Source organism: Schistocerca nitens, chromosome 4 (assembly GCF_023898315.1).
Source record: "Schistocerca nitens isolate TAMUIC-IGC-003100 chromosome 4, iqSchNite1.1, whole genome shotgun sequence".
Lineage (NCBI taxonomy): Eukaryota > Metazoa > Arthropoda > Insecta > Orthoptera > Acrididae > Schistocerca > Schistocerca nitens.
The window spans coordinates 851,791,672-851,802,543 of record NC_064617.1 but is presented as its reverse complement, the minus strand read 5'-3'; positions in this window follow the sequence as shown (position 1 = coordinate 851,802,543).

The window sequence follows — 10,872 nt, the reverse complement described above, 5'->3', positions numbered from 1 at the left end:
AGTGTTGAGCATTTTTATATGTTAAATGTGTTGGTGAAATTCAATTTATAAGTTATGTGATTGGCAAGAAAATTCTGATTTTCGTTACAGATGTTCTGTCAGTTCTAGAACTCATCTATGAACCTGTCAGTATGTTACAAGAATCAAAAGCAGTGCTAGTAGTTTTTCAGAACTGTAAAGATGTTATGTAAAACGTCAATGCGCCTCTGAATGTCGCACAGAGAAGCGAGTCATATACGTCCATACTAAATTTTATACACAAGGAACTTCAGTGTTATGTAGGTTCACCAATAGAGACCATTGAATTACACAGTGAAAGGCTGGCCCACCACAGTTACAATAGCATCTGTAAGTTGCAGACGTAAGCTGAAGGAATAAACCTCAAATCTAGCAAGCCAGACTGCAACATTTGCCAGACATATATTGAAGGGAAACAACCAGATCACTGCAATGTATTCGTAGTGATCTAACTGGGCTATTTACTCCAGGTTCACATGATAATGAAAGTTATGTTGGACTGAAACAGCAAATGAAAATTTGTACAAAGGCTGGGATTCGAATGCTGGTCTTTTGCTCACTAGACGGATGCGCTTATCACTACACCACCTTGGCACAGTGGCTTTTCACAGCTGTATGGACTACTGTAGCATGCCTCCCTCTGTATCCCAAATTCCCCTTCACACCTCAGCTCACTTGATCTTTTCCCTAACCTTGAACAGCATTACAGAAGCTCTTCAAGGGTATTGAAATAGTACCTCAGTATCGAAGGAAAGGTGCTATCTTGCCTTAAACCCAGGAAAACGTACTTCAATCAAATGAAACTATAATTCCAGAGACTTATCAAGTCTCAAATACGTGTGATGTATATATGCAGACTGAAGCATTATATGAAAAATTGTGCAAAGGCCAGGATTCAAACCCAGATCTTTTGCTCACTAGGTAGATGTGCTAACCACTTTGGCACCCTGACAAAGTGGCTTTGCACAACTGTGTGATCTACCATAGAATGCCTCCCTCCTCTGCCCAAATTCACGTTCATTCCCTAGCTCACTTGGTACTTCCCCTAAACTCGAAGAGCATTGCAGAGGACCTATAGTTGTATTGGAATAACACCTCAGTATCGTTGAAATGGGGGTCCAGCCTGAGACCCCAGTATACGTGCTATAATCAAATGAAACTTTATGGTTCCAGAGACCTTTTCAGTTCTCAAACATCTAAAAAAAAAACTAAACTCATCCTGAGCAGGCAGTGTAGGCACAGCGGAACGACCGGCCGCTGTGTAATCCTCGGCCCACAGGCATCTCTGGATGTGGATATGGAGGGGCATGTGACTAGCACACCGCTCTCCCAGCCGTATATCAGTTTCTGAGACCAGATCTCAAACACCTACAAGGTATATATGAAGACTTAAGTGACAAATGACAGTTTGTACCAAGGCCAGCATTAGAACCCAGTCTACTGCTTACTAGGCAGATGCGCTAACCACAGTGCCACCCTGGCACAGTGGCTTTGCACAACTGCACAGACTATCCTAGCACACCTCCTTCTCAATCGAAATTCCTATTCATACAACAGCCCACTTTAGAGGGAATACCAAGTGGGCAGAGGTGTGAATAGGAGTTTGGATTAAGGAGCGAAGCATGCTGGGGTGGCAGTAGTGCCAGGGTGGCGTTGTGGTTAACACATCTGCCTAGTGAGCAGTAGACCTAGGTCTGAATTGAAGTCTTGGCACAAATTTTCATTGGTTAATTCAGTCTGCATATACATGTCCAATGTCAGAGTGCCAAAGTTTTTCAAAATTTTTGAGTAATGTGTACAGTTCATTTAAATTTGGTAATAAGTAGTCTGCATTGTGATAATGGATAAGAGGATGTATCGAATTAACTGAAGAGTTTCTGTGGGGACTTCGGTATTAAAATTGAGTTCACAATGCGATATAAACTGCAGCAGAGTGGGATTCCTGAACGTTGAAATAGCACTGTTTTGGTTAAAGCACTTCGTTTGCATCTCCAAACAAAACTTGACAAGAGTTGCTGGACAGAGGCAGTTTTGGCCATATTACAAATAGGAGTCTAACTACATCAATGGAAGGAAAAGTACTAGTGGCTCTATGGCATGGAAGGGAACCCACCTTAGAGAACTTGAACGTTTTTGGTTATGTAGCTTTTTCAAAAATTCCAAAGGAACTTTTATTGAGAAACTTAGATTCTGGTTTAGTTAGGTGCATTTTTATTGGCTATTGTCCAAATGAAAACAGTTTTAAGTGCACAGGGCCGAAGAAAGTAATTTCTGGAAAGGATGCAATTTTTGTTGAAATGAAGTTCACTTTCGACAGGACAACTCGTGAACAGTGGCTTTTAGGAGAGGAAGAAAACAGGACAGGTAGATACAAGACAGGCATGTACAAGAAATACGAAAAGAAGACAGAAAATTCAAGCGAATTGGTCAAGACACCTGAGGAGGCGCAAACAGGGAATGAAGGATGTCTGTGTGATCTGACGATTCTACAGTACTGGCCTTCCATAATGATTCGTTTGTCGATGGTGTTCCTGAATGCTATGAAGATGCACAAGGGATACATGATGAACACGAAAGAAGACAACTGATCAATGAAAAAACAATTAAATGAGACATGGGAGTTGACTGTGTGCTGCCCAGAGAAGAAACAAATTGATAGAAATTGGGTCTCCAAAATTAAATGTAATAAAGAAGGGGAGGGTGGGGCTTGTAATCGAAGACTGTGCTCAAATGAAAGGTTATGATTTGGATGACACATACATACCTGTTGATCATTTGGCTATTTTGAGAACACAGGTGTCAGTTACCAATGAGGAGGATCTATATATCTGCCAAATGGTGAACTACCTGAAGATGTCTACATGAAGATCTCTCAAGCTATCACAGATCGAAAGAATCAAATCTTCAAATCGAGAAGGTTTTGAACAGCTTGAAGCAGGTTCCTCATATGTGGAATGCTACATTTGATAGTCTTGTCAAAGCTATTGAACTTTGACAGTCAGACACTGACACACAGTTGTATATGGGCAATTTGGATGATAGTTGATATTGTATTTAGATGATATTACAATTGCTACAAATAATTATGATATGATGAACAAGATTTTTAAAAAATTCGGAAAATTAAATTTTTATTAGAAGTATGGGAGAACTTAAATAATTACTGGCATTGATTTCAGAAGGTGATGGAATGATTATCAATCAACGTGTATACTCGTGAAAACTACTAGAACACTTTGACAAGTACAAATGTAACCTAGTTAAGACACGAGAGGAGATCAAACCCACAAAGGAAAGCAGACCAGACCTGAGTAATGATCAAGATCACACACACGTTTCGTTGGTTAATAGGGTGTTTTACTTATTCTATGCTTACAACATGATTGGACCTGAGCGTAGCAGTAAATTATTTCAGCAGATACCAAAGTCAACTTGTGGAGTGCCAAAAGAGACATTAAAGGAAAGCTGGATTTTCATTTGCACTATGGCAGACAAGCAGAGATGGTTCTCTTCTATGTAAATGCAGATTTTGGCAGTGGAGAAGACAGGGAGTCTACATAAGGATTCCTATTTTAATGGTGTACTTCATAGTGTTGTGACGAGTTACTGTTTCCATTTTATCTACAATATTTCGAAGACTGACCCAGCTAACAGGGAATGAAGGATGTCTGTGTGATCTGACGATTCTACAGTACTGGCCTTCCATAATGATTCGTTTGTCGATGGTGTTCCTGAATGCTATGAAGATGCACAAGGGATACATGATGAACACGAAAGAAGACAACTGATCAATGAAAAAACAATTAAATGAGACATGGGAGTTGACTGTGTGCTGCCCAGAGAAGAAACAAATTGATAGAAATTGGGTCTCCAAAATTAAATGTAATAAAGAAGGGGAGGGTGGGGCTTGTAATCGAAGACTGTGCTCAAATGAAAGGTTATGATTTGGATGACACATACATACCTGTTGATCATTTGGCTATTTTGAGAACACAGGTGTCAGTTACCAATGAGGAGGATCTATATATCTGCCAAATGGTGAACTACCTGAAGATGTCTACATGAAGATCTCTCAAGCTATCACAGATCGAAAGAATCAAATCTTCAAATCGAGAAGGTTTTGAACAGCTTGAAGCAGGTTCCTCATATGTGGAATGCTACATTTGATAGTCTTGTCAAAGCTATTGAACTTTGACAGTCAGACACTGACACACAGTTGTATATGGGCAATTTGGATGATAGTTGATATTGTATTTAGATGATATTACAATTGCTACAAATAATTATGATATGATGAACAAGATTTTTAAAAAATTCGGAAAATTAAATTTTTATTAGAAGTATGGGAGAACTTAAATAATTACTGGCATTGATTTCAGAAGGTGATGGAATGATTATCAATCAACGTGTATACTCGTGAAAACTACTAGAACACTTTGACAAGTACAAATGTAACCTAGTTAAGACACGAGAGGAGATCAAACCCACAAAGGAAAGCAGACCAGACCTGAGTAATGATCAAGATCACACACACGTTTCGTTGGTTAATAGGGTGTTTTACTTATTCTATGCTTACAACATGATTGGACCTGAGCGTAGCAGTAAATTATTTCAGCAGATACCAAAGTCAACTTGTGGAGTGCCAAAAGAGACATTAAAGGAAAGCTGGATTTTCATTTGCACTATGGCAGACAAGCAGAGATGGTTCTCTTCTATGTAAATGCAGATTTTGGCAGTGGAGAAGACAGGGAGTCTACATAAGGATTCCTATTTTAATGGTGTACTTCATAGTGTTGTGACGAGTTACTGTTTCCATTTTATCTACAATATTTCGAAGACTGACCCAGCTATCTTCTTCAGGTGCCATGAGTTTTGCTGTTATGTGTACACAGAGCCTAGACCCCAACAGCACTTCCTGATTGGAGTCCAGGCAGCAACTGCACATAACCATATTGTCTGACCGGAGTCCACACTGAGAGAACACATAACAGGAAAACCTCACAGCATGTCAAGAAGATGGATGGGCTGGTCTTCCAAATATAACACATAATAAGGAAACAACAACTTATCACAATAATCCTAGCAACACCAACATATTTAAAAAATAAATAACTAAACAAAATTTGTTAATTGTTGTTAACTTGTATTAACAACATACATTTTAAAAAGGTACTGATGTATAACTAGGATAGAGAATTCGAAAATATCTTTTAGTGCACTGTTATCAATATCAGCGCACTTTCAGTAATGTGTACTAATAATGGAGAGGATATGTTACACCTGCCCTTAAAAAATCTAAAAATTCTAATTTCGTTAATAGTTGTTGACTTTTACTCACAACATAATCTTTAAAGGTATATTGATGTTTAAGTAAGGTCCCGGACCTAAGTATTGAATATAACATTCACTGGGACAGTGACATCTACTAACAACAATAGTTTTAATGATGAAATTGAACTGTACATAGGCAATGAATTAGTAGAAAAAGGGTTTTGTGAAACGTTTCTTGGCTTAATAATTTAAAGCAATCTAAAATGGGACACAGATGTTGACACTCTGGCATATGAGCTGTCAAAGAATATATCTGCAGTTGACATGATTAGCAAGTTCTGCAAAGATATTGTTGTCCTAAAAGCTGCATACCATACTTTATTTTCCTCTCACCTGAATTGTGGAATAGGAATTTGTGGAGCAACAACCAAAGCAAACCTAAATAAGCTATTGCTACTTCAAAAAAGGGCTACAAAAATCATCTGTGGAGCAAAATATAAGGAATCATGCTGTGGCTTGTTTCCAAAATATAGTATATTAACTGCAGTAAACATGTACATTCTAAAAGCCATATTACTCTTTAATTGACTGCAAGCCTGATTTGCATCAGGATAATACCAGAAATAAAGAAAAAAATTACATCAGCAGCCACAGAACAGTACTCTGAGAAAAGGGTCCACAATATGCAGGTTTAAAGTTAGGCAATGCACTGCCCAGTAAAGTTATGGCCTACCCACAATTAAGTTTAAATTTCAGCTAAGGAAATTCCTGTTACAAAATCCCTTTTACACTTTAGATGAATACTATACTTACATGCAAAATAAGAAGTATTTTGAAGAAATATACACTCCTGGAAATGGAAAAAAGAACACATTGACACCGGTGTGTCAGACCCACCATACTTGCTCCGGACACTGCGAGAGGGCTGTACAAGCAATGATCACACGCACGGCACAGCGGACACACCAGGAACCGCGGTGTTGGCCGTCGAATGGCGCTAGCTGCGCAGCATTTGTGCACCGCCGCCGTCAGTGTCAGCCAGTTTGCCGTGGCATACGGAGCTCCATCGCAGTCTTTAACACTGGTAGCATGCCGCGACAGCGTGGACGTGAACCGTATGTGCAGTTGACGGACTTTGAGCGAGGGCGTATAGTGGGCATGCGGGAGGCCGGGTGGACGTACCGCCGAGTTGCTCAACACGTGGGGCGTGAGGTCTCCACAGTACATCGATGTTGTCGCCAGTGGTCGGCGGAAGGTGCACGTGCCCGTCGACCTGGGACCGGACCGCAGCGACGCACGGATGCACGCCAAGACCGTAGGATCCTACGCAGTGCCGTAGGGGACCGCACCGCCACTTCCCAGCAAATTAGGGACACTGTTGCTCCTGGGGTATCGGCGAGGACCATTCGCAACCGTCTCCATGAAGCTGGGCTACGGTCCCGCACACCGTTAGGCCGTCTTCCGCTCACGCCCCAACATCGTGCAGCCCGCCTCCAGTGGTGTCGCGACAGGCGTGAATGGAGGGACGAATGGAGACGTGTCGTCTTCAGCGATGAGAGTCGCTTCTGCCTTCGTGCCAATGATGGTCGTATGCGTGTTTGGCGCCGTGCAGGTGAGCGTCACAATCAGGACTGCATACGACCGAAGCACACAGGGCCAACACCCGGCATCATGGTGTGGGGAGCGATCTCCTACACTGGCCGTACACCACTGGTGATCGTCGAGGGGACACTGAATAGTGCACGGTACATCCAAACCGTCATCGAACCCATCGTTCTACCATTCCTAGACCGGCAAGGGAACTTGCTGTTCCAACAGGACAATGCACGTCCGCATGTATCCCGTGCCACCCAACGTGCTCTAGAAGGTGTAAGTCAACTACCCTGGCCAGCAAGATCTCCGGATCTGAACCCCATTGAGCATGTTTGGGACTGGATGAAGCGTCGTCTCACGCGGTCTGCACGTCCAGCACGAACGCTGGTCCAACTGAGGCGCCAGGTGGAAATGGCATGGCAAGCCGTTCCACAGGACTACATCCAGCATCTCTACGATCGTCTCCATGGGAGAATAGCAGCCTGCATTGCTGCGAAAGGTGGATATACACTGTACTAGTGCCGACATTGTGCATGCTCTGTTGCCTGTGTCTATGTGCCTGTGGTTCTGTCAGTGTGATCATGTGATGTATCTGACCCCAGGAATGTGTCAATAAAGTTTCCCCTTCCTGGGACAATGAATTCACGGTGTTCTTATTTTAATTTCCAGGAGTGTATAAATAGTGTTAAGTAAATCATCTTACTTGTAATTTAATCATTTTTTTTAACCAATGACATATTCAGAAGGCTTTATTATCATGTTATGTATGAAGAATTGTAACCTGTTTTTTTACACATGCAATGAATCATTTGATGTTGAATAAAGTATTATTATTATTACTATTATTATTATTGTTACTACTACTACACTATTACTACTACTAAGACTTAAATTTTACTATTAAGCTTACCTGAAAAATTTAAAAAATGGAATCTGGTAATAGATTTCATTAACAATACTTTTTTTTCAAACTTGTTAAATATAGAGTGACTGTTCTAAATTACAATATTTTCAAAAAGTGAACATGAAATACTGTCTACAGTGTGGGTTAACTAGTCATGAGTGAGACATCACAGCAAATACCTGCCTGGAGACGTTACAGTCCCCTATCTTCGAGGTCTCTGTGGCATAATGCTTCAGGAAGACAACATAAGACTGCTTGCTGCCTGCACTGTTCTGACCAGCCGCAGTACAAAGGCTGTTGTCGAAATAAGCCACTGAAAACAACTGGTTATGGGTTGCCAAGATGAATGGTACCCCACCAGTCGTCAGTCACTACAACTGACGAGCTCTTGGAGAATTTACATGAAATGACGTGTCCGTGTCTATTATATAAGCTCAGTTCGATCGATACACAGAGAGGTTAGCGTCAGTGATGTTGCCAGAGGTCTCAGTTGCGAGCATTAAACATCACAATCGCCTATACCCCCCAAAATCAACCACAATTTTAATTTGTATTTATCTGTAAAGTTAGGGAAAGTTTTCAAGGGACTTCTGCAGAGCCGGAGGCTCTGCCTTCCACGAACACTTCTGTTCTGCTCGTCGTCTGGATTCCAAGAGAGAGAAGCAAGTGCGTTCTGCTCCGCAGGACGCTCCGGCGTCCACACACATGATCGGTATCCCGCGCACGCTATTGGCTAAAATTAATGGCGTGAATTCGCTAGCAGTTGCAGCAGAGGGCTCAGGGCGTCTCCTGTCAGCAGCTTTAACTGGACAGAGCCGCCTCGGTTTTGAAAGGCAAGCAACTTGTGTCACGTAGACATGGGGTGAATTACTCTGGGAGAAAACTTGTAAAGATTTCACTGGGCCTTTGAAATAAATTTCTTAATCCAATTCCTTGACTGGCTGCCATCCTGTATATTCCTTCTCCCTTCCAGAGAAGTGGTGACAAACATTGTTTACAAAAGGGCGTCCATCACTCCCTAGATAGACGGTTTGCTGCAGTAGGGGCCTTAATACTATGGGAAGGATTTGTTACAAATTTTCGTTTAGTGTATGTAAATGGGAGGGGTTTACATGCAGTGAAGTTTATCAAATTTCATGAGTAAGAAAATAGTAAAATATTAACTTGTTCAAATTACAATACAATATCTCCTGTAATGGTTGAAATCATCACTGTCCATATAATCAGGTCTTGAGACAAACGAAGTTAAATGATGCCATAACGCTTCACAAAATAGGTATGAACTATCATGGTTCTGTTAGTTTGAGGAGAAAATCTGATATTATAACAAAATACTTAATTCTATGCTAATCAAAATATTTGGGTAAAAAAGATAATAAATTGACTTACTGCAGGTCATTAACACCTAGTTTGGGTTACAACTGGGTTAAGTACATTAAAAGAGGAGTGATAACAAATGCAAAATCTCAGTACATCCTCCATGTATGGTAATGGTTATATAAAGTTCCATAGGTTACAACGTATACTGACAAAACACTGAAATCAAGGATGAAATGTGGGGACTGTCACATGGCATAAAATAAGCTTGTAAAACAAAGTTACAGGCATGGAGAACACACAGGCAAAACTCTAGAAAAGGTAATTAAAAGTGTGTCCATAGTGACAAAACAGTTAACAATATTCTCGTTCTATTCATAAAACTTCACATAAAGGAAGGGAAAGAATGCAGTGAGTTTTTAATCAGTTCACAAAATACGGAAAGGTTCACATCTAGAATGTGGTTCAGCGCGACAGAAACGCACGCATTGTTTGTAAACAAACTTTGACTGACGGGAGATGAGCACGTGACTTGTCCGGCTGGGAAGTGTGATGTCGAAAGACTTTAATGGCCGATCTCTCTAGCAGGGGGATGGAGGGGGTATTATATGTGGCGTAACGCACGTGTTGCTGGAGGGGGGAAAAGCGGGGAGGTAAGCGCAAGGGTCGAGCAGTGGCGAGAGGGGCGAAGGGGAAGTGCTTGGCAGTGGCACTTTTTGCACGCACCATAGCTGGCGGCATGTACCGGTGGAATTTAGTGGCTTCATAAGTGATTCGCTCAATCGGAAGCTTTAGTACTAGATGTTGGAGCTTAGGAAGAAAAGGGATTTGACCAATGGGAAAAATCACATTGTCTTTAACGCAGGGTTTGTTCTGGGTATAATCGTGGACAGCAGTCCGCGATCGCAACGCCAGGGTAGCCCGACATATTGACCATTTATGCTGAGCGGCACACTCGTGGCGAACCGGAAGGGTGCTCACATTAAAGGATAAGGAATTGGGTATAATCGGGAACAAGTTCAGGTAGACAAGCGACTCAGAGCAACGGTAGTAACCCAATGCAATGCATGGGCGAGGAAGACATACGGCGATTACACCTCGTGGGGGTTAACACTACGAAATTACCAAAATCCCTGAAGTAACAGGGTGAGCTACGAAAAACAGGGGGGGGGGGGGGGGGGCGAACTACTGCGACATTGTACAATGAAACTTTTTATTCATTTGGGTGGAAGTCTCTTGCTAACTAAATTATTAACAAAATAACGAGTTACTGCACTTGGGCGATGACGTCACGTCATGGGTGCTAAACATCAACAAATTAGTGCTTATTTTAGCGGGAGCTTCAATCTTGTAACACCATGGGTGTGTTTGAATAAACAAAAGGGTGTCTCTCATTTCCTACACACACGGCACGGCAGTGTATCCAAATGGTAGCAGTGTCAATTTCAGTGCTCGCTCGTAACATCCTCACTTCGTCAATAAATTACTTTGTAAGAAGTAGGGTGAATAATAACGAAACTTGTGTTCGTCTGGGTGAACTCTCTATCTTGCTTACCGCTCTACAGGCGAGAGGGTAGCGCACTTCTTCTCAGCTTCAGGGACGCATTCAACTCTTCTCTATTGAGTAGATAACTCGGGTGCTTCATTTATCAAGGATTTCCACGAAAATGCATATCATAGCGGGCATGTTAAGCGTTTACAGAAGGTGGTATGGTGGTACTATACTTCGGAGGAGGCTCGAAGTGCAAAGCGCCACCAAACTAAATCTA